The sequence below is a fragment of the Malaya genurostris genome, chromosome 2, assembly GCF_030247185.1.
Source record: "Malaya genurostris strain Urasoe2022 chromosome 2, Malgen_1.1, whole genome shotgun sequence".
Lineage (NCBI taxonomy): Eukaryota > Metazoa > Arthropoda > Insecta > Diptera > Culicidae > Malaya > Malaya genurostris.
This window is the reverse complement of record NC_080571.1, coordinates 272,279,117-272,285,116: the sequence shown is the minus strand read 5'-3', so window position 1 is coordinate 272,285,116 and position 6,000 is coordinate 272,279,117. Positions and strand designations below refer to the sequence as shown.

General features: G+C 36.5%; 1 protein-coding gene across 2 annotated transcripts in view; it reads left to right on the top strand.

The window, feature by feature from the left end:
* The first annotated feature begins 3,995 nt into the window (after window positions 1-3,995).
* LOC131430053 (kinesin-like protein CG14535) overlaps window positions 3,996-6,000 on the top strand; it is a 377,655-nt gene continuing 375,650 nt past the window's right edge. For both annotated transcript variants that reach the window (XM_058594676.1, XM_058594674.1), the window contains exon 1: window positions 3,996-4,492. The gene's annotated coding sequence lies outside the window, so the exon portion shown is untranslated. The remainder of the gene's footprint in view (window positions 4,493-6,000) is intronic.

The window sequence follows — 6,000 nt, the reverse complement described above, 5'->3', positions numbered from 1 at the left end:
TTTTTGTTCGAAAGGTGTTGTTTATGCGGAGGTTTTAGGCTATAGTACATAAGGAAAATCCTTCGGGAAGGTAGAGAAAAACTAGAAAATTTGTTCGTTTGGGACTGGAAATTTTCCACTCAATGCATGCTAGATCTCCGATGGTTGTTTGGCATGTATGGAGTTGTGAAATGCTAGCTGACTGAAGAGCAAAATATGAATAATAGATTATTAATAAAATCGTTTGGCGCCAAACGAGTTGATTTGTGCAAAAATTTCACTGATCCTACTTGATTCACGTGTTTCTTTATTTCGAATCACATGTTCAATCAAGTAAGGGCGCCAAATGAACAGCATACAGGTCTCCATTTTCCAGTCTATCAATTGTGTTCAATACCGTCAAGTCAAGTTATAGAACGACTATAAGAAAAGAAAGTGATTTACGAGAGCACGTTATTTTATGATTTGTTTTCTTTTCCTAAAATTCCAGAAACTCCAGAAACGTCACCGTTAACTCAAAACCCAAAACTTGTTAACTCTCAACCTTATGGAGCAATTCCATTTGAATTCGAAGGATGTTGGTTTTTAGGGCTTAAATTTCACATAAGCATAACCAATGCCCAAAAAGCAAAGTTGCATCAAAAGTTGTAGTTATACTTCTTGAATTTCATTAGATTAACCCAACCACAACTATGTTATAAAAAGTATACTCAATTAATAAATGAAAAAAAAATTGTAATGAGATGCGAATATAATTTTGTAGGGTACCGGCACTCATATACGAAAACTAATTGTCAGAGTGACATCTGCTATCTCTGTTCGTTAGATTCACTTTCAGGGTTGGTTGAAAATAGCTGCATTCGCTTAGAGTTTTCGCGTCACTATAACAGTAGTATGGCACAATTTTCAAACTATTTCTGTCTGTGTTTCTGTTTCTTGGAGTCGAAACAAAGATATTGTATCTGATTTTATCACAATTCGTTGATGTAATGAAAGTCGAGCAATTTGCAAAATAACTTGGTGACTCTACTAATGAGATGACTATTGATACAATGACCCAACTTCTAATGGCTTGAAATCTTCGAAGGATGTCTTTGTGCTTTTTTGAAGATTTTGTGCGTAGTTTTCTCAAAATGACCTCCAAATTTTGTGAAATGTTTCAAATTTCAAGTACGGTTCATTTGAGCGCAAACGTCTTCAATTGGCCCAGGCACGATCCAAATTATATCAACCCATCCGAGTCGTTTTTGGGCATTTTTTTCTCTCAACACCGCTTCGAGCATATTTTTCTCACAACGCTGCTTCGTAGTGCAAAGTGTACATGACATCCATTGCTGAGATCGTATTAAAAACAATTCTGTATAAAATGTTGAAAACGACTAAAGCTATCATCTTTTAATCTGCTCTGGAGAAATTACCGAAAAAGCAGGAATATTTCGCAATAATCGAAAGAGAAAGTAAACAAAGAGAATCTCTCAATGTTACATACGTCGTTTTGAACATTTTAAACAGAATTCTCGATTCGTTTTGATAGAACATGAAAAATAAGGGTGCCTACTGTGAGTGATAAAACAACTTTTATCATTCTACTTCACTGACCGCGAGCAATCACGACCACACTCTTCTGAAACCGACTCCTACATAGGTCGTTTGATTATTCTCATTTTGTGAGTGCTCGAAATAATTTCCAACCAAATATAATTTTTGAGCGGTACGAAGTTCTCCTGGACAGCTGCAGGTACAGAGCAAAGGGGAGCAAGAGTAGAAACTACAGGAGCAGGTGCAGAAAGAAAGTTCAAAGTTAAAAGGTTAATAGCAAATGTCATCGAGGGTATGACGTAAATTGGAGAATCTAAAATAATATAGTTTATCATAGAGCAGCTATTCCCAACCTGTAGTTCGCGATATAAAAATTTTGGGACTCACTGTCTTTTCTTAATAACCATTTAAATTCCATAATAGTAGTTTTGATTTATTTACATTTAATCTAATACTATTGCGCTACGAAGTGTGCAGGGGTCCGCTAGTGAGTAATAAAATAATGGTGACATAAAGTGTTTGCCCAATTCCAATTTTTATATGATTTGGTTTTCCTGGTTTACAAAAACTCAATACTTCAAACGTGTCCTGGGAAGAGAAAACCTTCATTTTTAATTCCTTGTCTCCGTGCGGCTCAGCATAGTAAAACGATAGTATTCCAGAAATTATTTTACATTTTTCGAAACGATTTTATAAGAAATTTCTCTGCTTTTACATAATCTTCCGAACATTTGTATATGACTGCAATATTGGGTAGAGAAGATGCTTTCCTAGTCCACTCGTACAATTCATTTGCGGTCGAAATTTGACAATCATTGATCATTTGTAAATCATGCTCGTGATGAAAAATATTCGCAAAGTGTTTTACATTTTTGAATTGCTGAGGAGTGCCGTCAGAAAAATAGATGCACTTGCGTATATGTGGGTAGTATTGTGAAAAATATTGATTAAGACCGCATTACTTTGCAAATTCTCATAAGAAACCGTATCACTAAGAAACAAAAATTGTTGTTCTCAGATGTCTTAAAAATTCATGAAACATCAAGATCTGGTGCTATGTCGAAAAAATTATTCCCAGTCCCAGAGAGTCGAAATATTTATTTTTCTTGAGACATTAGATCTCGACGTGCCGTGAATTTCTAAGACGAAACAAGAAAATCGCATTACTTTAAAAATTCGCATGGCAAAATTCACTTAAATTAGAAAATTTGCATAAAAATGTCGCAGCAAAATCGTATAAAAATAACGCATAAAAAGAGATTTGAGTGTATTTCATTTAGGTTTTCTTAATTAATAAATCTAATGACGTTTTCGTTTTTAATTTGCACTACACCGGTGCAGTGCTACACTGAGGCATGAATAAACGAACAAAAATGACGAAAAAAAACAAACAGTAACCATTGACTACAATAAACGATTCCATTGCACAGAGCTACACCAAACTTTTGATGAGTGCTACACCAGTGGTATCGGTGCAGAAAAAGTGTAGCACTGGTATAGTGCAATTGGCAAAAACGAACGGTTTCAGTGCAACCTAACCTACACCGGTGTAGGGCAAATGAAAAACGAAAACGACATAAGGAAAAAATATCGCTAAGATTTACAATGATCGTGTATGAAACCAGGTAATAACAATAACTTTTCAATAACAGACAACCGTATTCAGCCTAAAAATTCAAATAAGTGGGTTTGCTGCTGGTATGACAATGTTGTGTTCAGACCTTCTGGAATCAATTAAATAATTTTTACCAAAGGAAAAACACCTCAGTAAGCTAGAACCACCTTCTACTGAAATAATTCGATTGGAGACTTTTTGCCCTTTGTACAACGGATTGGTTTTCTGTGTTCATAATGGCTAGAAAATCTGTCAAAAACATACAACGTTGAATTTACATTTCAAGTGTTACTTGACAAAAAATCGAATACTTCCTGTACTCAGTGCAACATCACTAGTCGTAGGTAATATCAGTGAGCTACACAACGCTACGAACGTCTCCAAACACCGGCATGCGATCGAGTGCCGAGCATAAACAAACGCCACTCGCCAAACCACGCGCGTCGCCAGTGACCCATTGATGTTGAATTCTTCTTTCGCACCGAAAAACATGCATCAAAACATCGTCAATTCGTCTCCGGCAAGAAGAGGACCGCTTGTTTGTAGCAGCAACAGCAGCAGCAGCAGCAGCAGCAGCAGCAGCAGCACAAGCAGCATGCGGCACTGCCCTGGACAAATTACTGAAACTGAATGAACATGAGGTCGGTCGGTCGGTCGGTTGGTTGGTTGGTTGGTGTGCCGTTGTTGATGGTTTTTGGTTGGGTATGCCAACGGCAGCTTCAGCAGTGCGAAGGAAAAAATGGGAAAAACAGAACCAAGAGGGGACTGAGAAAAATCTGAGTTTAAAACGGCTGCCGGGGAATATTGCATTTTAAATTAATCGGTCCTCGGTTCGACAGCAGACAGTCTTCGCTCAGCCGGAGTTCGGATCGGGTTGACTTTGCGTAGCGACGGTTTGGCTACGATTTGGATGCGCTCGAAGCACGTTTCGTAGCTGGGGACTGCGCGCGCGTTTTGTTTTGCCTCCGTGGTATCAGGACACGATTTGGACGATGTGTCGCGTTTGTTTTTGTTTTCGCCGAGCCAATTCAGCCGCTCGCGATCGGAAAGGAGAACTGCAAATGAATGATGGGTTGAGCAAGCATGCTCACGGTGAACTTGATTGATTCGGACCCGGCCGGTTTACTGTCGGTGTGGTGCTACGGGGTAATTAAGACAACAGATAGCCTCAACCTGTTGGATATTGATCGTTTCGATCGACCATTTGTTATCGGATCGGTTCGGTTCACGGAGGGGCAGTGATTTAGTGAAAGATCGAGGTGTAAATTGGAATTGCGACGACTGCTGGTGAACGGAGTGGTTGGCAAAATTCAGCTAGGTACCAAACACTGACAAGTGCCGTGACCTAAAGAGATTATCGTAAGTGGATTGAAAGGGTGCAACGGTGCTTGAAATTTGATTGAAACAGTGATTTACCAGTAACTCTCATAGGGGCAAAACGAGGAGGTTTAATGTCTGGAATATGCACGTCATAATTCAATTTATGTGCATTGGAATGCCGTTTCAAATATAAGAACAAGTTTTACTAACTGGGTATTATTATTTGGGATATACTTAATTTTTTAAATTTGAAAATCATATTATTGTAAGCATTCTATTAATAATAGAACTATATTAAGTTTTTGGGTTTTTACTTACTAAAGTATTTTACTTAGACACTAAAAGATCTCTTTCATTTCTATCATTCCCTGGATTGAGCCATTTAAGATGTTATGTCCAATAATTTTCACTACTTCTTACATCCACACTCTCAACTTCATTTTTCGATTATCGTAGACAAAATTTGTTATTTTAGGAGAAATTTCCAGGACAGCTATTATTATAATTGATCTTGTAGCATCACACTATGATTGGATGAGAGAATTTCGATCTGGTCGTACGATTTTTGTAATGAGCTTGTCTCAGCTGAAATTTCAATCAAAACTCAATATTTCTCGTCTTCTGTGAAGGATGATAATTTTGGTACGGTATATTTTATCGAATTGTCCGGTAATTGATTAGGCTGCCATGTAGGGCCTTTACTTTTTTTCATTTACAATGACATCACTTTTGTCTCATGTAAAATTCTTATGCAATCATTCAAAAACTACTATAAACCAGCTTGAGCTTGAGAGACTGATTTAAATAGAAATGGGTTGAAAACCTGCTGCTGTTTAATTTATGAATTTCAAATGTGAAGTCGGATGTTGATTGCAGTGAAGACATTGTCGACTGCCTTACGAGTAATGATTACGAATTTTTACGTCATAAGCTATAGAATTGTCTCGATTTTCTGATGTAGATAACAAAAACTCGATAGAAAGTTTTCATTTCCGTAGCAACAAATTACTTTACTGTTTTTTTTTTTTTCATAGACAGATAATTTATTTAATATTAATTTTTTTTCAAAAGACAGCAAATTTTATACATATTTGATTCTGGAATTCCAGTGCGCAACATGTGTGCAAATAATGAAAATAATGCTACTCATTTTTCTAAAAACGCTAAACGGATTATAAAAAAACTTGAACAATTTTTTTTTAATCTGGGTTGAACAATATAAATAACGATGTAAAAATGAGTGATTTTATTTGAAGTTCTTTTTGATTGAAGGTCATTTTAGATGCCGATCTGTATCGATTCTATTAATTTTATTATATTCCTTTTTTTTAATCCCGGCTTCAACTGTTTTTCCCAAACTTAGGTTTAAAGAATTCTCAAGAACCATGCATTTCTTTATTATTTTATTGGAAGTTTCCCGAACTGCCCATAATTGCATATCAGCCCCATATGGAAAATCGGCATGTCGAGAAACAGACGATCGAAATTTATTTCCGATTTTTTTGATTTATTGTGCTACCTTTTGCAATATGAAATATCGGTAATAC